The sequence below is a fragment of the Oncorhynchus nerka genome, linkage group LG1 (assembly GCF_034236695.1).
Source record: "Oncorhynchus nerka isolate Pitt River linkage group LG1, Oner_Uvic_2.0, whole genome shotgun sequence".
Taxonomy (NCBI): domain Eukaryota; kingdom Metazoa; phylum Chordata; class Actinopteri; order Salmoniformes; family Salmonidae; genus Oncorhynchus; species Oncorhynchus nerka.
The window spans coordinates 44,822,289-44,850,175 of NC_088396.1; the positions used below are offsets into that span (position 1 = coordinate 44,822,289).

The window sequence follows — 27,887 nt, forward strand, 5'->3', positions numbered from 1 at the left end:
ACATTTAATCACATGCAGATATAATGGCTTCACATAAATGGCTGTTGATTTAAAAATAAGCAGCATTTTTTTCTAAGTACCTCTGTTTGTCTGTCTGTCTGTCTGTCTGTCTGTCTGTCTGTCTGTCTGTCTGTCTGTCTGTCTGTCTGTCTGTCTGTCTGTCTGTCTGTCTGTGTCTGTCTGTCTGTCTGTCTGTGTCTGTGTCTGTCTGTCTGTCTGTCTGTCTGTCTGTGTCTGTCTGTCTGTCTGTATTATCCCTAGTCAAAACCTCTTCATCCAAATGTTTAAATGGCTTATCAAATAATATGTTCACAGGGTGCTGTGAGGCAGCCTCATTGGTCATACCTAACCACAAGTGTCTCCTTGTCAGCTCCACTGCCAAGCTGTTCGGCAGAGATGATCCCATGTCCATATCTGTTAGTTAATATATCTGCCTACTTTATCCCACTTTTTCAGTTTTATCAAGGTAATGCCTGGCAGCATGGTTTCAGCAACACTGCTTTGAAAATAAATGTTTTTATAGATTGTATGAAGTTGGCATGAGGAACCTGTTTTTACCCAGCTCAACCATATGTTGTAGCCTATATGCTACCACATTCCAGTTTGTTTCACTTTTTCCAGAAATAGAATAAAAAGGCCATAAACACCATCAACATCTAATGGTAACATTTCTAGATCTGTCATTGTCACCACAGGTTTATTATGGCGTCAGTAACAAGATTTGAATGAAATTCAGGATGTGCCTAAACTCCACTATTCAGACCCCTTGACTTTTTCCACATTTTGTTATGTTACATCCTTATTCTAAAATTGATACAATTATTTCCCCCCTCATCAATCTACACACAATACCCCATAATGAGAAAGCAAAAACAAAAAATAAAAAAAAATACAAAACTGAAATATCACATTTGCGGAGGTATTCAGACCCTATACTCAGTACTTTGTTGAAGCACCTTTGGCAGCGATTACAGCATCAAGTCTTCATGGGTATGACGCTACAAACTTGGCACACCTGTATTTGTGGGGTTTCTCCCATTGTTCTCTGCAGATCCTCTCAAGCTCTATCAGGTTGGACGGGGAGTGTCACTGCAAAGCTATTTTCAAGTCTCTTCAAAGATGTTCGATCAAGTTCGGGCTCTGGCTGGGCCACTCAAGGACATTCAGAGACTTGTCCCGAAGCTGTGTGCTGATGGTCATTGTCCTGTTGAAAGGTGAACCTTCGCCCCAGTCTGAGGTCCTGAGCACTCTGGAGCAGGTTTTCATCAAGGATCTCTCTGTACTTTGCTCCGTTCATCTTTGCCTTGATCCTGACTAGTCTACTAGTCCCTGCCGCTGAAAAATATCCCCACGGCATGATGCTGCCACCACTATGCTTTACGGAGTGGCTTCTGTCTGGACAATCTTTTTCTTATTTTACATCTATTTAACCAGGCAAGTCAGTTAACAACAAATTCTTATTTTCAATGACTGCCTAGGAACAGTGGGTTAACTGCCTTGTTCAGGGGCAGACCTTGTCGGCTCGGGGATTCGATCTTGCGACCTTTTGGTTCCTAGTCCAACACTCTAACCACCAGGCTACTCTACCAGCTCTAGGAATAGTCTTGATGGTTCCAAACTTCTTCCATTGAAAGATGATGGAGGCCACTGTGCTCTTGGGGATCTTCAATGTGGCAGAAATGTTTTGGTACTCTTTCCCATATTTGTGCCTTGACACAATCCTGTCTCGGAGCTCTACGGACAATTCCTTCGACCTCATGGCTTGGTTTTTGCTCTGACATGCACTGTCAACTGTGGGACCTTTATATAGACAGGTGTGTGCCTTTCCAAATCATGTCCAATCAATTGAATTTACCTCAGGTGGACTCAAATCAATTTGTAGAAACATCTGAAGGATGATCAATGGAAACAGGATGCACCTGAGCTCAATTTTGAGTTGCATAGCAAAGGTTCTGAATACTTATGTAAATGAGGTATTTTTGTTTAGAATTTTTTTCTTTGTTTTCACTTTATCATTATGGGATATTGTGTGTAGATTGCTGAGGATTTTTGTTTATTGAATCCATTTAAAAATAATATTGTAACGTAACAAAATGTGGCAAAAGTTAAGGGGTCTGAATACTTTCCAAAGTCATTGTATTTTCTACAATAGTTGCTGGTTCATTTGGTTCCGGTCGCTGAGAAAGACCAAGGCCGTGGGCGGTATGCTTTGATACACAGTGGGGTCCAAAATGATTGACAGCCTTGATAAAGATGAGCAGTAATGACTGAGTAAAACAAATCATTCAAATATTGAGCTGTATTGTTGAAATTGCTGAAATTAAATGACCCCACTGTACTGTGTCGCAGTGTTCCTCACCCACTGGAAAAATACAGGTATTCATAAAGCCAATGAGAATGACTTTGAACCAACCAGGAACTCTTGAGTAATACTTATTGGCCTAATCATGGTTTGGCCCTGAGGTCTCATACTGAAGTGGCTGAACCTCCACACTAGAGAGGTAACAATACACTCTGAAGGATGCCAAGTTACGGCTCCATAAATCCACCCTAGCCACGAACACTTGCCGTGGTGCCAGCATTTTCAATGTGTTCCCCATTCCTTCGTCAATGACATCAGCATCTTTCCATGCTTGTTTGCTTCCTCATCCCTGTCTCCCTCTCCAAGCAAAGCAGAAGACAACCGAAGATTTCAGTAGCATTAGAAGATCCTCCTTCGTTTGTTTTCATTAGTGATTCTGTTGTCTTATGATGCAAACCATTCAAGATTCACAAGATGGATACAGTTCTATGAGGAGATTTTCATATCTACTTAGATTTCTGTGAAATTTAAGTGTGTGCATTTAACAATATTCCTAGAAGTATATGCTTTCTGTATTCCCCAGACTCCTCCCTGGACACAAGCTCCGTCACAGGCCAGCAGTCTTGTGTTAATGACCTGTCACAAGCCTCACAGGGTAAACACATGTCTCCAGGCAGGCCAGAGACTCACAGGGTCAACCCATGTCTCCAGGCAGGCCAGAGGCTCACAGGGTCAACCCATGTCTCCAGGCAGGCCAGAGGCTCTATGGTAACACACTAGGAATAGTAATAATATGAAATAATAAGTCATTGGCTATGAACAATTACTAAGCTTTTCATTGTTAAAAAGTGTCATTATTGGGGCCTCCCGGGTGGCGCAGTGGTTAAGGGCACTGTACTGCAGCGCCAGCTGTGCAACCAGAGACTCTGGGTTCGCGACCAGGCTCTGTCGTAACCGGCCACTACCAGGAGGTCCGTGGGGCGACGCACAATTGGCCTAGTGTCGTCTGGGTTAGGGAGGGTTTGGCTGGTAGGGATATCCTTGTCTCATCGCACACCAGAGACAAGGATTTCCCTACCAGCCAAACCCTCCCTATGTGGCGGGCCGGGCGCAGTGCGTGCTAACCAAGGTTGCCAGGTGCACGGTGTTTCCTCCGACATATTGGTGCGGCTGGTTTCCAAGGTTGGATGCGCGCTGTGTTAAGAAGCAGTGCGGCTTGGTTGGGTTGTGTTTTTTATTTTATTTTATTTCACCTTTATTTAACCAGGTAGGCTAGTTGAGAACAAGTTCTCATTTGCAACTGCGACCTGGCCAAGATGAAGCATAGCAGTGTGAACAGACAACACAGAGTTATACATGGAGTAAACGATTAACAAGTCAATAACACAGTAGAAAAAAAAGAGAGTCTATATACATTGTGTGCAAAAGGCATGAGGAGGTAGGCGAATAATACAATTTTGCAGATTAACACTGGAGTGATAAATGATCAGATGGTCATGTACAGGTAGAGATATTGGTGTGCAAAAGAGCAGAAAAGTAAATAAATAAAAACAGTATGGGGTTGAGGTAGGTAAAAATGGGTGGGCTATTTACCGATAGACTATGTACAGCTGCAGCGATCGGTTAGCTGCTCAGATAGCAGATGTTTGAAGTTGGTGAGGGAGATAAAAGTCTCCAACTTCAGTGATTTTTGCAATTCGTTCCAGTCACAAGGCAGCAGAGAACTGGAACGAAAGGCGGCCAAATGAGGTGTTGGCTTTAGGGATGATCAGTGGCTTCCTGCGCACCTGCTGGAGCGCGTGCATACGGGTGGGTGTTGCCATCGTGACCAGTGAACTGAGATAAGGCGGAGTTTTACCTATTATGGACTTGTAGATGACCTGGAGCCAGTGGGTCTGGCGACGAATATGTATCGAGGGCCAGCCGACTAGAGCATACAGGTCGCAGTGGTGGGTGGTATAAGGTGCTTTAGTAACAAAACGGATGGTACTGTGATAAACTGCATCCAGTTTGATGAGTAGAGTATTGGAAGCTATTTTGTAGATGACATCGCCGAAGTCGAGGATCGGTAGGATAGTCAGTTTTACTAGGGTAAGTTTGGCGGCGTGAGTGAAGGAGGCTTTGTTGCGGAATAGAAAGCCGACTCTAGATTTGATTTTAGATTGGAGATGTTTGATATGAGTCTGGAAGGAGAGTTTACAGTCTAGCCAGACACCTAGGTACTTATAGATGTCCACATATTCTAGGTCGGAACCATCCAGGGTGGTGATGCAAGTCAGGCATGCGGGTGCAGGCAGCGAACGATTGAAAAGCATGCATTTGGTTTTACTAGCGTTAAAGAGCAGTTGGAGGCCATGGAAGGAGTGTTGTATCGGAAGACGCAGGACTTTCAACCTTCGTCTCTCCCGAGCCCGTACGGGAGTTGTAGCGATGAGACAAGATAGTAGCTACCAAAAACAATTCAATACCACGAAATTGGGGAGAAAAAGGGGTAAAATTCCACACACACACAAAAAAAAAGTGTCATTACTGGAATAATAAAGTGCAGGATCATCATCGAGGGCCATTTCATATTGTGTTTGTCTTTATCACATCATGAAGTGGTGGCAGTACAGTGTCTTCACCCTTTATCTAACCCCAACAGGCCTGAAGAGCTGCTGTGTCCAGTAGAACAGGAGGAAGGAAGGGGAGGCACCTCTCAGCTCTCTCATTACCCCTCTGGCTCCCAATGCACTGCTCTTGAGCCTAGAGCCAGAGGCTGCCATGCTGGATCAGAGCGTAGGCACTGGGCAGGCTGAGGCTTCTACTCACCCCAGGGAAGAGTGAGGGCCTGGGGGAGAGATGGAGGAGTAGGAAGAGGCGGAGGGATAGGGGAGAGGGCCATATTAGACCTCTTCATATCATCTGGCCTCATTGCTGGTAAGTTGATTACTCCCCATCTCTCTGTGCTCCACAAGTACATATACACAGTCGGTAATGATGAATTACCGATGCTAACCGTAGTTGATTGTTTTGTAAAGACTCCAGAAAAACCCTATGGATGGAAAGTGTTTGGCGCCAACCGTGAAGGCTAGCGTGTTAGCATATCATAGCGCCTGTCACGATTTACAGAAACAGCCCAACTGGCCTGTTATTACCTTGCTTGCTTTTCTGTGTTTGCTGCTCCTGACATCGCATGGCATGACTTGCAACAAAGTAGCAACACAAATAACAATCCAAAGATCATGTTGTAGGCCTGTCCTGGAACCTAAATGACCCGGAAATACTTCTCTAACAGCAATGCACGTACTTACCAACCAAGTTATTTTCTTTGGATCGTTAGAGGGTTGTCTTGACAACAAACTGAGGGCATGGAAAATTACTGACACACATTTTTGTGTAACAGTGTCAAAGTGGAAATCTAGCTAGATATTGTTGGTTGTGTGTTGAGCTCAAGCTTTAAGGCCTTCGTTAAGGATAATCTATAAACAGGTATGCTCTTATTGTGTGGTTGCCTTGGCAGCATTAGCCATAGAATGTAAAAGCACAAGTTTAATGAAGTAACACTTTATTTGGTCCCGTGTAGATGGTTTGTAGATGTTTGTAGATGTTCAATAAATGTCAACATTTCAACTAACTAGTCAAAACCTAGACCTTAATCCAATTGAGAATCTGTGGTATGACTTAAAGATTGCTGTACACCAGTGTAATCCATCCAACTTGAAGGAGCTGGAGCAGTTTTGCCTTGAAAAATGGGCAAAAACCCCAGTGGTTAGATGTGCCAAGCTTATAGAGACATACCCCAAGAGACTTGCAGCTGGATTGCTGTAAAAGGTGGCTCTACAAAGTATTGACTTTGGGGGGTAAATAGTTATGCATGCTCAAGCTTTCTGTTTTTTTTGTCTTATTTCTTGCTTGTTTCACAATAAAAAATATTTTGCATCTTCAAAGTGATAGGCACGTTGTGTAAATCAAATGATACAACCCTCAAAAAATCATTTTAATTCCAGGTTGTAAGGCAACAAAATAGGTAAAATGCCAAAGGGGCTGAATACTTTTTCAAGCCACTGTATCTACTAACCCTAACCCTTATCCTAACCCTGAACTTAACCCTTACCCTAACCTAACCATAACCTTAGCAAGCAGTTGCTTATCAACAGATAGTCTGTAGAGCATCTATATGGAACTATCCAAATAAAGTGTGACCAAAACATGACTGTTATCAAAATACTGTGGGTGGATTTGTAATTTTTGTATTTTAAGAAAGCAGAAATATCCTTTACGTCATTCAGGGTAGTGTTTTTTTTTTTTGCACACCGTTTCTCTATAGCTGGCTCATCTGTGTTGCAGAGGAAAGAGTCTCTCTCTGTGGATTAACATTTTTCTCCTCTGACTCCATCCTCCTTTCGGCAGCGAGTTTCTTCACCAAAACATGTCCGTAAATCAGATTAACAACCGCAAAGACCACCAGTACTGTCGTTCCTCGCTGGCGCCGTGATTTGCCATTGTCACCATCATCCATTCTCCTTCCTGCTCATTGTTTTCATGGGGCAGCGTCTGTCTTTCACCTACTCTTATATCATTTACAACAGCAGCCATCATGTAATCTCTTCTAAACTGAGCAAAACACAGATGGATTAGCGCTCACAACATCCAGGCTCCATAAACGTTGGCTTTATTCTAGGGCAAATTAGGAGCGAGAAAGGGAGAGAGAGAGAAGGAAAGGGAGAGAGAGAGTTGGAGAGACAGAGAGGGATGGAAAAGGAAAGAGCGAGAGAGATGGAGAGGGAGAGAGTTGGAAAGAGAGAGGGCGAGAGAGAGATGGAAAGGGAGAGAGAGAGAGTTAGAAAGAGAGAGGGAGAGACAGAGAAGATGGAAAGGGAGAGAGAGAGAGAGAGAGTTAGAAAGAGAGGGAGAGACAGAGAGGTGGAAAGAGGGAGATGGAAAGGGATAGAGAGAGAGAAAGGCAAAGGGAAAGAGAGTGACAGAGAGAAAGAGAGAGTGGGAAATAGAGACAGATAGAAAGAGAGAGGATAATCTCCATTGATGCTGCTCACAGTTTGTTTAATTTCATTCTCCTAATTTCTCTCTCTCTCTCGCTATCTCTCTCTCTCTGCCCTCACTTTTTCTGGGCTCATCATTGGTTGCAGTTTGTTAATCTGCGTGTGGCCTGGATAGGCGTTTTCCCTCAGATTACAGGACTGTTTTATTGCAGGCAGTGGCCCGGGTGGCCAGGCCAGAGGGGATCAGATCAGATCCTGCCCAGCCTGCCCCACCAGAGGACAAGACAGCTGTTTACAGGTGAAGATGGCTTCGTGCCACAGTAGTGATGATAACATCCAGCCAGTGGAAGAGCAGAGGTTAATTCTCTGTTGCCAGGGGCTTTAGCTCCATTTAAGGTTGATCAGGATCAGCTTTTACCTCAAGAGGATTGTCCTCCTGGAGTATTTCTGATTGCAAAACAAACAAAGCAATCAAGACGTGTAGACGCACGCAGCCACACCGCTGAGGAGGAAACAGCAGGTGATAGACAAGAAGCACATCGTGGGGGTGTAAGAACCGTTGAGGGGCTAGACTAGCGTCGTTGAGGGGCTAGACAAGCGTCGTTGAGGGGCTAGACAAGCGTCGTTGAGGGGCTAGACTAGCGTCGTTGAGGGGCTAGACAAGCGTCGTTGAGCGGCTAGACTAGCGTCGTTGAGGGGCTAGACAAGCGCCGTTGAGGGGCTAGACAAGCGTCGTTGAGGGGCTAGACTAGCGTCGTTGAGGGGCTAGACAAGCATCGTTAAGGGGCTAGACTAGCGTCGTTGAGGGGCTAGAATAAAGTCATTGAGGGGCTAGACAAGCGTTGTTGAGGGGCTAGAGTAAAGTCGTTGAGGGGCTAGACAAGCGTCGTTGAGGGGCTAGAGTAAAGTCATTGAGGGGCTAGACAAGCGTCGTTGAGGGGCTAGAGTAAAGTCATTGAGGGGCTAGAGTAAAGTCATTGAGTGGCTAGAGTAAAGTCATTGAGGGGCTAGAGTAAAGTCATTGAGGGGCTAGAGTAAAGTCATTGAGGGGCTAGAGTAAAGTCATTGAGGGGCTAGAGTAAAGTCATTGAGGGGCTAGAGTAAAGTCATTGAGGCGGCGGGGTGTATTGCTTGTTGTTTTTCTGCTAATCCCTGTCCGGACGGGCCACTTATCATTAAGTCCTGACGTACAGACAGGCCACCCGTCCAGTGATGTGCCTACAGTCCAGAAGTATTGGCCCCCACCCATCCTTGTCTGGGCTTTCCCCTGGCATGGCCTCAGGCCACCACCCTAATCTCAACCAACCCTTAGGACTTAACGACATACATAGGACCAGGAAAAGAAAGTTAAACACAGGGGTATGATCTGATTGACTAATCTTTTTTGGCCAGTTCTGTTTCTCAGGGTCATCCCTACAATGTGGTGTTTGTCATGCTTTATGGCCATTTATTCATCATATGTGATCCCACATCCCTAGTGTGGCCAGCACTGTACTCCAATGAGACTATGTCATGTGGGGCCGGTACTGTGTAGTAGGCAGCAGGCACTGGAGAATACATGTAGGAAGATGGAGCCCGTTGCCATTCCCAAAGTTAAAGTTATATTTATAGAAATGTCTAACCATCTGTAGTTCTCCTAGACGTATGGTTTGAAAATCCCCACTATCTACAGTGGAGCATGTTGTCAGGCCTTTGAACGGAGGATTCTCATTGGTCCGCTCCTTCTGCATGTTGGTCTGTCTTAATCAATCTTCAACAACCAAGTCTTTGTCTTTCAAGTGTCCCCTTAATTAGTGCGCAATCCTTTGGTTTCTGGTGATTGGGCTCATTTCACAATTGTGCGTTGGAGTAAATAGTATTTGAATTTTAAAACGCACCTCTTGGGTGCAACATAAAGTAGAATATGTAATCAGATTTTTAAATGAGAGGATCTTATTTTCTTTTGGCTTCTACGTGATGCATATTAATGAGGTTTCTCTGGGTAGTAGGGAGCATACTTTTTTCATGATCATTTTACCCAACTTCATCTGTGAGGTCACAGGGGTGATAACACACCACAAAGGACTCACCACAAAGGACTCAGAAAGTAAAAGCAGAAAGAGAGGAGAGGTCAGGGCTCTGTGCAGGCCAGTCAAGTTCTTTCACTCCGATCTCAGCAAATCATTTCTGTATGGACCTCGCTTTTTGCACAGGGGCATTGTCATGCTGAAACATGAAAGGGCCTTCTCCAAACTGTTGCTACAAAGTTGGAAGCATAGAATCGTCTAGAATGTCATTGTATGCTGTAGTGTTAACATTTCCCTTCACTGGAACTAAGGGGCCTAGCCCGAACCATGAAAAACAGCCCCAGACCATTATTCCTCCTCCACCAAACTTTACAGTTAAAATTTTGCATTGGGGCAGGTAGCGTTCTCCTGGCATTTGCCTAACCCAGATATGTTCGTTGGACTGCCAGATGATGAAACGTGATTCATCAATCCAGAGAACGCGTTTCCACGGCTCCAGAGTCCAATGGCGGCAAGCTTTACACCACTCCAGCCGACTCTTGGCATTGCACATGGGGATCTTAGGCTTGTGTGCGGCTGCTCGGCCATGGAAACCCATTTCATGAAGCTCCCGACAAACAGTTATTGTGCCGACGTTGCTTCCACAGGCAGTTTGGAACTCGGTAGTGAGTGTTGCAACCGAGGACAGACCATTTTTATGCGCTTCAGCACTCGGCGGTCCCGTTTTGTGAGCTTGTGTGGCCTACCACTTTGCGGCTGAGCTGTTGTTGCTCCTAGACATTTCCACTATACAATAACAGCATGTACAGTTGACCGGGGCAGCATTAGCAGGGCAGATATTTGACGTACTGACTTGTTGGAAAGAAGGCATCCTATGACGGTGCCACTGAAAGTCACTGAACACTGCAGTAAGGCCATTCTACTGCCGATGTTTGTCTATGGAGATTGCATGGCGGTGTGCTCGATTTTATACACCTGTCAGAAACGGGTGTGGATGAAATATCTGAATCCACTAATTTGAAGAAGGGGTGTCCAAATATTTTTGTATATATACTGTATATATACGGAAAGTATTCAGACCACTTGACTTTTTCCACATTTTGTTACATTACAGCCTTATTCTAAAATCTTCATCTATGTACACACAATACCCCATAATGACAATGGAAAAACAGGTTTATAGGAATGTTTGCTAATTTTATATAAAAAATAATAATTTTAAATCACATTTACATAAGTATTCAGACCCTTTACTCAGTAATTTGTTGAAGCACCTTTGGCAGTGATTACAGCCTTGAGTCTTCTTGGGTATGACTCTACAAGCTTGGCACACCTGTATTTGGGGAGTTTCTCACATTCTTCTTTACAGATCCTCTCAAGCGCTGTCAGGTTGGATGGGGAGCGTTGCTGCACAGCTATTTTCAGGTCTCCAGAGATTTTCGATCGGGTTCAAGACCTGGCTCTGGCTGGGCCACTCAAGGACAGTTAGAGACTTGTCCCGAAGCCACTCGTTGTTTTAGCTGTGTGCTTAGGCTTGTTTTCCTGTTGGAAAGTGAACCTTCGCCCCAGTCTGAGGTCCTGAGTGCTCTGGAGCACATTTTCATCAAGGATCTCTCTGTACTTTGCTCCGTTCATCTTTGCCTTGATCCTGACTAGTCTACGGACAATTCCTTCGAACTCATGGCTTGGTTTTTGCTCTGACATGCACTGTCAACTGTGGGACCTTATATAGACAGGTGTGTGACTTTCCAAATCATGTCCAATCGTTTGAATTTACCACAGGTGGACTCCAATCAAGTTGTAGAAACATTTGAAGGATGATCAATGGAAACAGGATGCACCTGAGCTCAATTGTGAGTCGCATAGCAAAGGATCTGAATACTTATATAAATGAGGTATTTCTGTTTAATTTTTAATACATTTTCCCAAAAAATAAAACGATTAACTGTTTTTACTTTGTAACTATGGGGTATTGTGTATAGATTGCTGAGATTTGTATTTATTTAATCCATTTTAGAATAAGGCTGTAACGTAACAAAATGTGGATAAAGTGTGTGAATACTTCTGGAAGGCACTGTGTAGGCACCTTCCTAATATTGAGTTGCACCCTCTTTTGCCCTTTAGAACAGCCTCAATCAGGGCACGGATGTTTAAAGTGTTCCACAGGGATGCTGGCCCATGTTGACTCCCATGCTTCCCACAATTGCGTAAAGTTGGCTGGATGTCCTGTGGGTGGTGGACAATTCTTGATACACATTCTTGAGCGTTAAAAACCCTGCAGTGTTGCAGTTCGTGACACAAACCAGGGTGCCTGGCACCTACTACCATAACCCCGTATAAAGACACTTATATATTTTGTCTTGCCCATTCACCCTCTGAATGGCACACATACACGATCCTTGTCTATATTGTCTCAAGGCTTAAAAATCCTTCTTTAACCTGTGTTCTCCCCTTCATCTACACTGATTAAAGTGGATTTAACAACTGACCTCAATAAGGGATCATAGCTTTCACATGGTCAGTCTGTCAGGGAAAGAGCAAGTGTTCCTGATGTGTTGTACAGTACACTCTGTCTGCGTGGGCGCGTGTTTTTAAGTAGGAGTTGGAAACTTAAGAAGTTGAAATAAGCTAATGGGAGCAACGAATATGTACTAACCTCATATATGTTGAGGTCATAGGCCACTACTGTAGTAAACTAATGGACAACCCGTTGGCTTCTACTTCCAGATTATACATATAGTACAAACATTTACTAAAAAAACTAAAGTAAAAAATTAAACTAATATAAAAAGTAACACAATAAAATAATAATGACAGGAGGTGCCAGTAATTGGTAGGTAGGGTTAAAGTGACTATGCAAAGATAATATACAGCGAGTGGCGGCAGTGTAAAAACGAAGGGGGTGGGGTGTCAATGCAAATTGTTCAACAATCTTATGGCTTGGGGGTAGCAGTTGTTAAAGAACCTTTTGGACCTAGACTTGGCGCTCCGGTACCGCTTGCCGTGCAGTAGCAGAGAGCACAGTCTATGACTTGGGTGACTGGAGTGTTTGACAATTTATTGGGCCTTCCTCTGACACTGCCTGGTATATAGGTCCTGGATGGCAGGAAGCTTGGCCCCAGTGATGTACTGGGCCTTACGCACTACCCTCTGTGGCACCGTACTGTAAAATTCTCAACCGGTGAACATACCAGGCAGTAATTGAACCGGTCAGGATGCTCTCGATGGTGCAGCTGTAGAACTTTTTGAGGATCTGGGGACCCATGACAACTATTTCCTGTCCCCTGAGGGGGAAAAGGCATTGTCGTGCCCTCTTCACGACTGTCTTGGTGTGTTTGGACCATAATAGTTTGTTGGTGATGTGGACACCAAGGAACTTGAAACGCTCAACCTGCTCCATTACAGTCAATTTGAAAAAGGCCGTGTTCGTCCCCCCTTTTCCTGTAGTGTTTATTTTACAATAGTTATCTTTTGTTTGTTTTCAATCCCATCCTTTGTCCTTCACATAGCCTTCGTTTGTCACTCTCCCTCTAATCAGTGGAATGATGGCTCCCTCCGATTTGGTTGACTATCGCTAGGGGTTAACAGTCCTCATTAACAGATCTAGGTCATTAGTGGGGAGTCACGGCGTGTGTGTGTCCCTATGTGTGCCCGTGTGCTTGACAGTCAGTGCAGAGAACATTGTCATCACAGACTCATTGTCCTACAGAGGGGGACGCTAGTGCAGAGAACATTGTCATCACAGACTCATTGTCCTACAGAGGGGGACGTTAGTGCAGAGAACATTGTCATCACAGACTCGTTGTCCTACAGAGGGGGACGCTAGTGCAGAGAACATTGTCATCACAGACTCTTAGTGCAGAGAACATTGTCATCACAGACTCGTTGTCCTACAGAGAGGGACGCTAGTGCAGAGAACATTGTCATCACAGACTCATTGTCCTACAGAGGGGGACGCTAGTGCAGAGAACATTGTCATCACAGACTCATTGTCCTACAGAGGGGGATGCTAGTGCAGAGAACATTGTCATCACAGACTCATTGTCCTACAGAGGGGGATGCTAGTGCAGAGAACATTGTCATCACAGACTCATTGTCCTACAGAGGGGGACGCTAGTGCAGAGAACATTGTCATCACAGACTCATTGTCCTACAGAGGGGGACGCTAGTGCAGAGAACATTGTCATCACAGACTCATTGTCCTACAGAGGGGGACGCTAGTGCAGAGAACATTGTCATCACAGACTCATTGTCCTACAGAGGGGCATGCTAGTGCAGAGAACATTGTCATCACAGACTCATTGTCCTACAGAGGGGGACGCTAGTGCAGAGAACATTGTCATCACAGACTCATTGTCCTACAGAGGGGGACGCTAGTGCGGAGAACATTGTCATCACAGACTCATTGTCCTACAGAGGGGGACGCTAGTGCGGAGAACATTGTCATCACAGACTCATTGTCCTACAGAGGGGGACGCTAGTGCGGAGAACATTGTCATCACAGACTCGTTGTTCTACAAAGGGGGACGCTAGTGCAGAGAACATTGTCATCACAGACTCATTGTCCTACAGAGGGGACGCTAGTGCAGAGAACATTGTCATCACAGACTCATTGTCCTACAGAGGGGGACACTAAGTGCAGAGAACATTGTCATCACAGACTCTTAGTGCAGAGAACATTGTCATCACAGACTCTTAGTGCAGAGAACATTGTCATCACAGACTCGTTGTCCTACAGAGGGGGACACTAGTGCAGAGAACACAGACTCGTTGTCCTACAGAGGGGGACGCTAGTGCAGAGAACACAGACTCGTTGTCCTACAGAGGGGGACGCTAGTGCAGAGAACACAGACTCGTTGTCCTTCACAGAGGGGACGCTAGTGCAGAGAACATTGTCATCACAGACTCATTGTCCTACAGAGGGGGACGCTAGTGCAGAGAACATTGTCATCACAGACTCATTGTCCTACAGAGGGGGATGCTAGTGCAGAGAACATTGCCATCACAGACTCATTGTCCTACAGAGGGGGACGCTAGTGCAGAGAACATTGTCATCACAGACTCATTGTCCTACAGAGGGGGACGTTAGTGCAGAGAACATTGTCATCAGAGAACATTGTCATCACAGACTCGTTGTCCTACAGAGGGGTCATGCTAGTGCAGAGAACATTGTCATCACAGACTCATTGTCCTACAGAGGGGGACGTTAGTGCAGAGAACATTGTCATCACAGACTCATTGTCCTGTCCTTGTCATCAGACTCGTTGTCCTACAGGGGGGACGCTAGTGCAGAGAACATTGTCATCACAGACTCTTAGTGCAGAGAACATTGTCATCACAGACTCATTGTCCTACAGAGCTAGTGCAGAGAACATTGTTCAGTGTCAGAGAAGAGAACATTGTCATCACAGACTCATTGTCCTACAGAGGGGGACGCTAGTGCAGAGAACATTGTCATCACAGACTCTTGTCCTACAGAGGGGGACGCTGCAGAGAACATTGTCATCACAGACTCATTGTCCTACAGAGGGGGACGCTAGTGCAGAGAACATTGTCATCACAGACTCATTGTCCTACAGAGGGGGACGCTAGTGCAGAGAACATTGTCATCACAGACTCATTGTCCTACAGAGGGGGACGCTAGTGCAGAGAACATTGTCATCACAGACTCATTGTCCTACAGAGGGGGACGCTAGTGCAGAGAACATTGTCATCACAGACTCATTGTCCTAGAGGGGGACGCTAGTGAGAGAACATTGTCATCACAGACTCTTAGGGTCATCACAGACTCTTGTGCAGAGAACATTGTCATCACAGACTCATTGTCCTACAGAGGGGGACGCTAGTGCAGAGAACATTGTCATCACAGACTCATTGTCCTACAGAGGGAGAACACAGACTCGTTGTCCTGCTAGTGCAGAGAACATTGTCATCACAGACTCATTGTCCTACAGAGGGGGACGCTAGTGCAGAGAACATTGTCATCACAGACTCATTGTCCTCAGATTGTGCAGAGAACATTGTCATCACAGACTCATTGTCCTACAGAGGGGGATGCTAGTGCAGAGAACATTGTCATCACAGACTCATTGTCCTACAGAGGGGGATGCTAGTGCAGAGAACATTGTCATCACAGACTCATTGTCCTACAGAGGGGGATGCTAGTGCAGAGAACATTGTCATCACAGACTTGTCCTATTGTCATCCTACAGAGGGGGATGCTAGTGCAGAGAACATTGTCATCACAGACTCATTGTCCTACAGATGGGGACGCTAGTGCAGAGAACATTGTCATCACAGACTCATTGTCCTACAGAGTGGGACGCTAGTGCAGAGAACATTGTCATCACAGACTCATTGTCCTACAGAGGGGGACGCTAGTGCTGGGAGCAATAAAAGGCCACTTTAACATTTGCAGTTTTGTTACCCAACACAATGCCACAGATGTCTCAAGTTTTGAGGGAGCGTGCAATTGACATGCTGAGTGCAGGAATGTCCACCAGAGCTGTTGCCAGATCAGTTAATGTTTGTTTCTCCGCTGTAAGCCGCCTGAAGTCATTTTAGAGAATTTGGCTGTTCGTTCAACTGGCCTCACAACCGCAGACTACGTGTAACCATGCCAGCACCAGGACCTCCACATCTGGCTTCTTTACCTGCGGGATGGTCTGAGACCAGCCACCCGGACAGCTGATCAAACTGTGGGTTTGCACAACCAAATAAAATCTGCAGAAACTGTCAGAAACCGTCTCAGGGATGCTCGTCTGAGTGCTCGTTGTCCTCACCTGGTCTCGACCTGACTGTAATTCGGCTTCATAATCGATGTGGGCAAATGCTCACTTTCGATGGCCACTGGAAAGCTGGAGAAGTGTGCTCTTAAATGATCCCGGTTTCATCTGTACCGGGCAGATTGCAGACAGAATGTATGGCATTGTGTTGGCAAATGGTTTTGCCGAACAGAGTGCCCCATGGTGGCAGTGGGGTTTTGGTATGGGCAGGCATAAGCTACGAACAACAAACACAATTGCATTTTATCAATGTCAATTTGAATGCACAGACATACCGTGGCGAGATCCTGAGGCCCATTGTCGTGCCATTCATCCGCCCCCATCACCTCATGTTTCAGCGTGACAATGCATGGGCCCATGTCGCAAGGATCTGTACACAATTCCTGGAAGCTGAAAATGTCCCAGTTCTTCCATGGCCTGCATACTCACCAGAGATGTCACCCATTGAGCATGTTTGGAACACGTGTACAACAGCGTGTTCCAGTTCCCGCCAGTATCCAGCAACTTCACACAACCAATGAAGAGGAGTGGGACAACATTACACAGGCCACAATCAACAGCCTGATCAACTCTATGCAAAGGAGATGTGTCGCCCTGCATGAGGCAAATGGTGGATGACTGATTTCCTTAAATGAACTGTAACTCAATACAATCTTTGTAATTGTTGCATGTTGCGCTTATATTTTTGGTCAGTATATTATAGTGCTTTGCAAGGGGCAACTCAAAAACCTCAAACATCAACTATCACTAATGTGTGGCTTCAATGGTAGATTCATGCAGGGCAGCCATTTTACTCCACAATACTCAACACACAGTGATTGTCAGTGGAGAGAAGCTGCAGGGACTATTAAAAAGTGCTATTATATATAGCACATAACAGTTGGCTACAGGGTCCATTCCACCTTCATATCCCTCCTCTTGGTTGAGATGAGGGCCATGGGAGGTTTAGTGACCAGAGAGAACCAGGACCTACATTGGTTTTTTCACATCCAGGGCGATGGCCTAGTCACAACCTGGTAGTCTCACAGACCCCCGCTCTACAGCTTCAGAGGTAAGCCACCAGAGATCCACAGGGTCATACATCCACCGGGTCATTCAGTCACAGGGTCATACAGGGTCATACAGGGTCATACAACCACAGGGTCATACAGTCATACATACCACTATTTGCATGTAGTCAACGTTCATACATTTTCTAGAGTTTATACTGGTGACAAACAGTAAATGAAAGTGAGTTGAAAAGCCTACTCTACTGGACCTTCACTGTTTCACCCAATGTCTGTTTTGTATTATCTAAAGGAGGTTGTTAATGAGAATGAGCAGACACTCCTGTTAGTCACTAAAGGAGTTTTTTATGAGAATAAGCAGACACTCCTGTTAGTCACTAAAGGAGTTTTTTATGAGAATAAGCAGACACTCCTGTTAGTCACTAAAGGAGTTTTTTATGAGAATGAGCAGACACTCCTGTTATCTCAGTTGACTTTAGTCCCTGTTCCATCCTTCAGATTAGCATGGAGGTGAGAGACTTTCACAGCATGACATCTGCTCCCCAGCTGAGCACAGCACCTGTGTTAACTAGGATCACTCCTCCCAGGGCCAACGGGGCTTCTCTCTGAGCCAACAGGGATCTCTGTCTCTCTCTCTCTGTCAGCTTGTTAATTCCTCCACCTGGTGCACCACACCGATACCACAGTCAAGAGTCCTCTAGGGAGTGCTATGATCTTTCTCTCTTTCAGCCTTGGCTTGTGTAACCTGGCCTGTCTACTAGTACCTCTGTGTGTGTATGTGTGTGTGTGTGTGTGTGTGTGTGTGTGTGTGTGTGTGTGTGCGAGTGTATGTACGCGAGTGTACGTATGCGTGTGTACGTACGCGTGTGTGTGTGTGTATACATCCCAAAGCAGAATGGTACTGGGAGGCGTAAGCCTTCGGGTGCCTGGTGCACACCAGGCACACACACACACACACACACATACGAGCCTTTCTACAAGTAAAACATTTAGTGTGCTCTGGTTGAGATGAGACTCATTTTCAAAGCAGCAGTGGATGTTTGGGTTTAAAACTCAGTTCATTACTCAGTTCACGGCGGTGTGGTGCACCAGGTGGAGGAATTAACAAGCTGACAGAGAGAGAGAGACAGAGATCCCTGTTGGCAGTGTAGTATACGCTTTTGCAGCCAAGGTGTTATGTTGAGTGTTCTGGCTTTCAGTGTGACTGGTCATTTCAGTAGGTGTAGGGTTAAGGCCATCTCAGAGACCGGTGTTTTTAGCCCTCAGGACAGTTTTTAATTGATCTTCTTCCTATTAGTAGATGATGATGCTACAATGACATCGGGATGCTGTAATTTATTCACAGTTGAGTGTTAAGTAAATTAATTCACATTCTGGCCCATGGCTGGAAGCAAAGACAGGCTAACAGGAAACGTACTCAATTATATTGGGAGGATAAACATGGAAAGAGAACGTACATTTTTCTCATATTTAGTTATTACGTTTATGATTGCTCAGAAGGTAATCATGTTAGAACAAAGAACAACAGGGTAGCGTAGTGGTTAGAGTGTTGGACTAGTAACCAAAAGGTTGCAAGTTCAAATCCCCGAGCTGACAAGGTACAAATCTGTTGTTCTGCCCCTGAACAGTTAACCCACTGTTCCTAGGCCGTCATTGAAAATAAGAATTTGTTCTTAACTGGCTTGCCTAGTTAAATAAAGGTAAAATAAATGATGAGTCCAGAATGTCACAGACAGATGTATTGAGTTGCATTATGTTATTTAGTTTACCCTCAATTAAACTGAAGTCTTTATGTAGGAATCTAATTGGTTATAAAGAGTTCACAAAGCTGATTAATCTACTCAGACATTTTACTTAATTAAATGAAAGCAGATCAAATAATGTTATTTGATCTCATTCATACAGTAACATACATTGTTATTGTAAATAATCGACATCAGTCTCTCTCTCTCTCTCCCTTTATCTCTCTCTCTTCATCTCTATTTCTCTCTATCTATATCTCTCTCTTTATCTCGATCTCTCTATCTATATCTCTTCTCTCTCTTTATCTCGATCTTTATCTCGATCTCTATCTCTCTCTTTATCGCTCTCTCTCTTCTCTTTATCTTGATCTCTCTATCTATCTCTCATCTATTTATGTCTCTCTTTATCTATATCTCTATCTCTCTCTTTATCTTTATGTTGATCTCTCTCAATCTATATCTCTCTTATCTCTTTCTCTCTCTTTATCTTTATCTCTGTCTTCATCTCTCTCTCTTTCTCTCTCTTTATTTCTCTCTCTCTCAATCTTTTTCTCTCTCTACCTTTCACTCTTCATCTCTCTCTCTCTCTCTCTCTATCTATCTTTCTCTCCCTCTCTCCCTCCACATTCAGACATCTTTGCGGAAGAAAAGTTCATATTTTGTAATAATAACAAAATATGAACTGCTGAACGAATGAATGAAAAGTGGTGTTCATGTGAAGGAAACATTTGTTTGAATTTGACATGTTGTCTACATTAATACAATTGAGATGGTTCATTAAAACTGAAGGGTTTGGTCAGATCTTGTCTACAACCAAGGTAGAACAGGAGCCAGAGTAGGGGGGTGTTACTTCAGCAAAAGGAGGAGGAGGGTTGTGATGTTAGAGAACACCATGCTGGCTATATCCTTCTGCCTACAGCACAAAGTCCCATCTAACAGATAGGTCCATGGGAAAGGTACACTATGTATGCTGTGTGTGGCAATATGAGAATCTGTCTTCGACAGAGCGAGGACAACATGTAGAAGCTTGACTGTGTGCAATAATGAAGCCACGTGCTAATTATGGTTGGGAAAAATCCTATTCTGACTTTGAGGCCGGAATGTCCGTCTGGGGGAGTCGTGTACAGTGATCGTCTCCACTTACCAAACCAGGGGGATCTGAGACACACAAGTCCACCCACTGAGCTCCATTGATGGTGGACCTTGTGGTGGTGGTGGTGGTGGTGGGAGCTTTCTGTGTGTTTTGGACAACACAGAAAAAACCCACACATTAAATGGATCAATATGAACACTGGGGTTTCCCCAGCCTCCAATTGGCTTCCCGAAAGTAAACAAAATAGATATCAGTGCTCGTTGAGAGTGTTCCATTCCATGACGTTCCTTTTCAAGTCAGTAAGGGATTTCGATCAAATGTTTAATGTTATCAGCTTCACATACTGTGGCATTCAAAGCTGGAAAATAGTTTGACGCGTTTCTCATTTCCACATTCTTCTTCAGGATAAACAAGAGCACAATCAGAGAAAAGAGTAGTCCAGTCATATTGCCTGACCAGAGGTGTGTTTTAGTCCTCATTATTCTTTCATTTGGCCTAATCTGATTAATTATGCGCTAGCAATGTGAGCAGACGCATATTCATGCCCTGAAGTGAATAAGTCATTTAGCCCAGCAAAATTGTCAGCTAATTCTATTTTAGGAAGAAAGCCTGTCAACCATAACCATGCCCACTTTACACACAACACCACTGGAACGGAACTGACCTTAATAATCGGTTTCATAGATTTCGCTGTCATAGACCACGGGGCTATTGTCTTGCTACCTTTAAATTAGCTTGATTAGCCATGCCATTCTTTGGAATGCAGGCGAAGGCTATTCGACTATTAGAAAGCGTAAACCACTTTCAAACAAGTCCGAAAGGTAGTTCCTCTCATTAAACCTAGGACAAACTGTTGTCTGTCAAACATGTTAGGATGAAAGAATAAGACTATTCATTTTAATAACACCATCATTAAATAGTCTGTAAACTATTAGTACCTAGCTAGTTATTACTAGCTGTTACCCAGTTTGGCACATTTTAGAATGCAGACTACAGGGTGTGTTTACCACATGGGACTAGATGTGTGAGGAGCTTTTGCCCATCCGTTTTAGTCTTAACATGAAATTAAACTCTGAAAAACGAATCCCATGTTTAAAAATGTATGTCTGTTGCATGAGGAATGATGTACTAAAGTGATGGAAAGGAGTGAAATTGAGGTGTCATCAAATATTGATGCACATTCTACAAAATATTTAAATAGGCAGGTTTATGCACTGGTCAGTAGGGTTCAGATATGTTCAGTGAAAGTAATGGGAAGCTCTATGTACCATAATATACTATGCCATACCATACTATACCACATCATACCATTGCTATACTATACCATACCCTACCATAGTATTACCATACCCTACTATACCATTACCATATCATTACCATACCCTTCCATATAATCTATTGCCATACTATACCATTATCATACCTTACCATACTATACCATTACCATACCCTACTATACTATAACCATTACCATACTATACTATACCATTACCATACCCTACCATTACCATACCCTACTATACTATACCATTACCCTACTATACTATACCAATACCATACCCTACTATACTATACTATACCATTACCATACCCTACTATACTATACCAATTACCATACCCTACTAAACTATACCATTACCATACCCTACTATACTATACCATTACCATACCCTACTATACTATACCATTACCCTACCATACTATACCATTACCCTACTATACTATACCAATACCCTACTATACTATACCATTACCATACCCTACTATACTATACCATTACCATACCCTCCTATACTATACCATTAACATGACCAAACCCTACCATACTACACCATTACCATACCCTACCATATTATACCATTACCATACCCTACTATACTATACCATCACCATACCCTACCATATTATACCATTACCATACCCTACCATATTATACCATTACCATACCCTACTAAACTATACCATTACCATACCCTACTATACTATACCATTACCATACCCTACCATACCATTACCATACCCTACCATATTATACCATTACCATACCCTACTATACTATACCATACCCTACTATACTATACCTTTACCATGCCCTACTATACTATACCATTACCATACCCTACTATACTATACCATTACCATACCCTGCTATACTATACCATTACCATACCTTACTATACTATACCATTACCATACCCTGCCATACTATGCCATTATCATTACTAAACCCTACCATACTATGCCATAACCATATCATTACCATACCCTACCATAACATATCATTATCATACCATAGCATTGCATTACCATACTATACCATAGCATGCCATTACCATACCCTACTATACCATTACCATACCCTACTATACCATAGCATACCCTACTATACTATACCATTACCATACCCTGCTATACTATACCATTACCATACCTTACTATACTATACTATACCATTACCATACCCTGCCATACTATGCCATTATCATTACTAAACCCTACCATACTATGCCATAACCATATCATTACCATACCCTACCATAACATATCATTATCATACCATAGCATGTCATTACCATACTATACCATAGCATGCCATTACCATATCATTACCATAACATATCATTATCATACCATAGCATGTCATTACCATACTATACCATAGCATTCATTACCATATCATTACCATACCCTACCATAACATATCATTATCATACCATAGCATGTCATTACCATACTATACCATAGCATGCCATTACCATCCCCTACCATAACATATCATTATCATACCATAGCAATCCATTACCATATCATTACCATACATACCAATTGTCTTCTCTATCTCCAAGTTATTTCAGGAGATGAATATTTAAAAAATAAGTTATTCACATTTGAAAACTTTTGTATGGCTTTTAGTTCCTCTCTATTAGTTTTTTAACGTCCTGTAACATTGATGGGTCCACTGAAAGAGCGGCTTTTCTCTCCACATCATTTTGACAATGGGGAAACGCGGTGCCTCGTCTGGATGCTTTCTTTCCTTTAGATATTCCCAGCTAGTATATGGGGCTTTATTTATTCAAAACTGTGCATGAAATAACCAATGTCAACAAAGACACAATGGGACCCATTTTGACATCGCTGTTAGGCTCATGGCATTATTAGTGCCAGATATTGTGTTCACTTTCCAATTTTGGGGACAGAGCAAACCAACTTTTGTCCGTCATTGGCAAGACCAGAACTCATTTTTTTTAGTAAATGGATTTCTGACAAAATGGTTAATGTATAGAACTGGTGCCCAAATGTGGAGCCACTGTATTACTTGTTGGTTTTAAGCCAATGCTTTCGACGGGAAACTAAATGATAGCGTTTTATATTGCAGGCTAGAAAATGTTCATTGTGGCTGCTATCGAATGTGCCCCGGGGCTTTAGTGTATCCTTAAATATTACTATGTATTCCCAGTATGCTATAATACACCATTAGATTGCAAGACATTTCATTCTCTAATTTTATTATCTCTAGAAGTGTGTTGTATTTAAATGTTCATGATGTAAACCTGCAAAATCAAACACAGAAATTGGACCTGGTGCTTAACAACAGAGCTGTGCTTGTTCCTTTAATCAGATTTGCATAAATAATGCGACTTTAAAAATAATACTAGTTCAGTTATGTAAAATCTGTCCCAGTTCAGGGTAAAATGTATTTTTTATGATACAAGTGAACGGTGTTCAGCCCGTGCTTTGATGTTTTTGTTTAATTAAAGATGTATGTTCTCCAACAGCAGGGTATCGTTAATCTACACCTGAACACTGCGTTAATGTGATGCTCTCCCTCCTACAGCAGGGTATCTGTAATCTACACCTGAACACTGTAATGTTAATGTGATGCTCTCCCTCCTACAGCAGGGTATCTGTTAACCTCACTGTACACAGCTGAAAACTGTGAATGTTAATGTGATGCTCCCTCCTAGGGTATCGTTAATCTAGAACACTGGTTAATGTGATGCTCTCCCTCCTACAGTATAATCTACACCTGAACACTGTAATGTTAATGTGATGCTCTCCCTCCTACAGCAGGGTATCTGTAATCTACACCTGAACACTGTAATGTTAATGTGATGCTCTCCCTCCTACAGCAGGGTATCGTTAATCTACACCTGAACACTGTAATGTTAATGTGATGCTCTCCCTCCTACAGCAGGGTATCTGTAATCTACACCTGAACACTGTGATGTTAATGTGATGCTCTCCCTCCTACAGCAGGGTATCTGTAATCTACACCTGAACACTGTGATGTTAATGTGATGCCCTGCTGTAGGAGTGAGAGCATCTGTAATCTACACCTGAACACTGTAATGGTAATGTGATACCCTGCTATAGGAGTGAGAGCATCTGTAGTCTACACCTGAACACTGTAAATTGACAGTTGACACCACAGCTTATTCCTGCCTTTTATTCTTTCGTCTGTGTTCCACTTTAGGTTGACACTAGTGTCTATTCCTGGGATGCTCTGAAGGAGGACTTCAGGAGTCTGCTGGCATGCGAAGACGACCACCATCCCTGACAGACAGAGACTGGGCCCAAGGCGAGGCAGGTCAGGCAGTAGCCTCCAGTCCCCACAGATCTGCTCAGAAGTGGCAGAATGAGATGAATGTAAAGGTTGATGGAAAGTCTGAAGTGTAGCGAGGGAGGGAGAGTCTCGGGGGGACGTCGTCATAGCTTCCTGACATGGAGCCACGGGCCACAAACCTGTGGTGGCTTCAGACAGCCTGTCCCCACCACCTCTCTCTCCACTCAGCTCTACTCTTCTCCGCTAGGCTAAAATCAAAGCCATGCCTTTTTGGAGACATTGTGCCGGCTGTAAACGTTCCCCATCTTCACGTGCGAGAGAGAGAGTCTTTCATGTCGACTGTGGTTTCTATTTGAAAAAAGAGAAAAGAAGGACACATGTGTAAAGGCTTTCATGTTTCCCAAAGGCGGTACCACCTCATATATCCGGTTGTATCCATTTTTATCCTTTGTACTGGAGAGGACGTGGGGCTGCAAATCGTTGTCCGTCCGTCCCCCCCCACCCACCACTCCTAACAGAGTTGCAGCCAAGTTGTGGGTTGAAATGCTATTCTGTACCTCCTCACCTGCCAGACCTGGAGTCTCCCCGAGAGCCTGCTGAAGTACCTAAACTGTATTTTTCTTCGTCTGCTGGTGTCAATGCAGGTTTCTCTGTTTGCTCTCTGATTTCTTGTAAATACCACTGCAACTGGTTCAAAGTTGTTGTTTTTATTACTTTGTTTTGTATTTGTTTTGCAGAATATAGTTTTTGTTTTGAGAATGTTCAACATATTACAATACTAGAATCCATTTCTGACAAGTGAATGTCTTTTGGTCCTTTCAATTTCAGATGGAGCTCTCATAATGTGTCATGCCCAGACTGCCTGTACTATCACAGCAATCATGTACTACCACGGTTTAAATAATGGATCAGCCTCTTTAGAGAATACCTTACAACCATGTATTCAAGGTAGAGCAGACACTTCCATTAGCGGAGGACGGAAAGGTTTAAGGTTAACCTTATCATCAGGACTGAACCATATAGGCCTAACTGCAGCATTGTTTGGCCTCCTTCCCCTTTCAATCTACCCACTTCTCAAAGCATGTTCCCCTTTAGTGTTGCTAGCAGCAACCTGAATCCTTCGCCTTCTCATGTACCCTTGATGTTTTATGGAGTAAAAGCAGGCCAATAAAACAGAATTTGTCCAAAACGGGCTCATACGACACAGAGGGAAAAGATGTTTAAAACAGATTTTTAATATTTGAATTCAACTTTTTTTTATGAGAACATACTGTAGGGCATCTGTGTTTTTAGGGTTAGGCTGCATGGGGACTGGAGGGGCTGCTGTCTTTGTAGGGTTAGGCTGCCTGGGGACTGAGTACACTAGTGAGTACACTGGGAGCCTCAGTATGGTGACTGTATTATGTTAGGAGTAGTGAGTACACACAGAGCCCTCAGTATAGTGACTGTATTCTGTTAGTAGGAGTAGTGAGTACACACAGAGCCCTCAGTATAGTGACTGTATTCTGTTAGTAGGAGTAGTGAGTACACACAGATCCCTCAGTATAGTGACTATTCTGTTAGTAGGAGTAGTGAGTACACACAGAGCCCTCAGTATAGTGACTGTGTTCTGTTAGTAGGAGTACTGAGTACACACAGAGCCCTCAGTATAGTGACTATTCTGTTAGTAGGAGTAGTGAGTACACACAGAGCCCTCAGTATAGTGACTGTATTCTGTTAGTAGGAGTACTGAGTACACACAGAACCCTCATCATGGTGACTGTATTTTCTCTTGACATAATGTCTAGGGTATTGTCAAGTAACTGACTGTATTCTGTTAGTAGGAGTAGTGAGTACACACAGAGCCCTCAGTATAGTGACTGTATTCTGTTAGTAGGAGTAGTGAGTACACACAGAGCCCTCAGTATAGTGACTATTCTGTTAGTAGGAGTAGTGAGTACACACAGAGCCCTCAGTATAGTGACTGTATTCTGTCAGTAGGAGTAGTGAGTACACACAGAGCTCTCAGTATAGTGACTGTATTCTGTTAGTAGGAGTAGTGAGTACACACAGAGCCCTCAGTATAGTGACTGTATTCTGTCAGTAGGAGTAGTGAGTACACACAGAGCTCTCAGTATAGTGACTGTATTCTGTTAGTAGGAGTAGTGAGTACACACAGATCCCTCAGTATAGTGACTATTCTGTTAGTAGGAGTAGTGAGTACACACAGAGCCCTCAGTATAGTGACTGTATTCTGTTAGTAGGAGTACTGAGTACACACAGAGCCCTCATCATGGTGACTGTATTTTCTCTTGACATAATGCCTAGGTTATTGTCAAGTAACTGACTGTATTCTGTTCACACAGAGCCCTAGGAGTAGTGAGTACACACAGAGCCCTCAGTATAGTGACTGTATTCTGTTAGTAGGAGTAGTGAGTACACACAGAGCCCTCAGTATAGTGACTATTCTGTTAGTAGGAGTAGTGAGTACACACAGAGCCCTCAGTATAGTGACTGTATTCTGTTAGTAGGAGTACTGAGTACACACAGAGCCCTCATCATGGTGACTGTATTTTCTCTTGACATAATGCCTAGGTTATTGTCAAGTAACTGACTGTATTCTGTTCGTAGGAGTAGTGAGTACACACAGAGCCCTCAGTATAGTGACTGTATTCTGTTAGTAGGAGTAGTGAGTACACACAGAGCCCTCAGTATAGTTACTGTATTCTGTCAGTAGGAGTAGTGAGTACACACAGAGCTCTCAGTATAGTGACTGTATTCTGTTAGTAGGAGTAGTGAGTACACACAGAGCCCTCAGTATAGTGACTGTATTCTGTTAGTAGGAGTAGTGAGTACACACAGAGCTCTCAGTATAGTGACTGTATTCTGTTAGTAGGAGTAGTGAGTACACACAGAGCCCTCAGTATAGTGACTGTATTCTGTTAGTAGGAGTAGTGCGTACACACAGATCCCTCAGTATAGTGACTATTCTGTTAGTAGGAGTAGTGAGTACACACAGAGCCCTCAGTATAGTGACTGTATTCTGTTAGTAGGAGTACTGAGTACACACAGAGCCCTCATCATGGTGACTGTATTTTCTCTTGACATAATGCCTAGGTTATTGTCAAGTAACTGACTGTATTCTGTTCGTAGGAGTAGTGAGTACACACAGAGCCCTCAGTATAGTGACTGTATTATGTTAGTAGGAGTAGTGAGTACACACAGAGCCCTCAGTATAGTGACTATTCTGTTAGTAGGAGTAGTGAGTACACACAGAGCCCTCAGTATAGTGACTGTATTCTGTCAGTAGGAGTAGTGAGTACACACAGAGCTCTCAGTATAGTGACTGTATTCTGTTAGTAGGAGTAGTGACTGTCAGTAGGACACAGAGCCCTCAGTATAGTGACTGTATTCTGTCAGTAGGAGT

General features: G+C 43.6%; 1 long non-coding RNA gene across 1 annotated transcript; it reads left to right on the top strand.

Moving 5' to 3' along the window:
* Nucleotides 1-4,933: 4,933 nt before the first annotated feature.
* LOC135572894 (uncharacterized) lies at nucleotides 4,934-25,685 on the top strand. The gene is made up of 2 exons (XR_010464531.1): nucleotides 4,934-5,221; nucleotides 24,392-25,685. It is a non-coding gene; the product is annotated as an uncharacterized LOC135572894 (long non-coding RNA).
* Nucleotides 25,686-27,887: the final 2,202 nt, after the last annotated feature.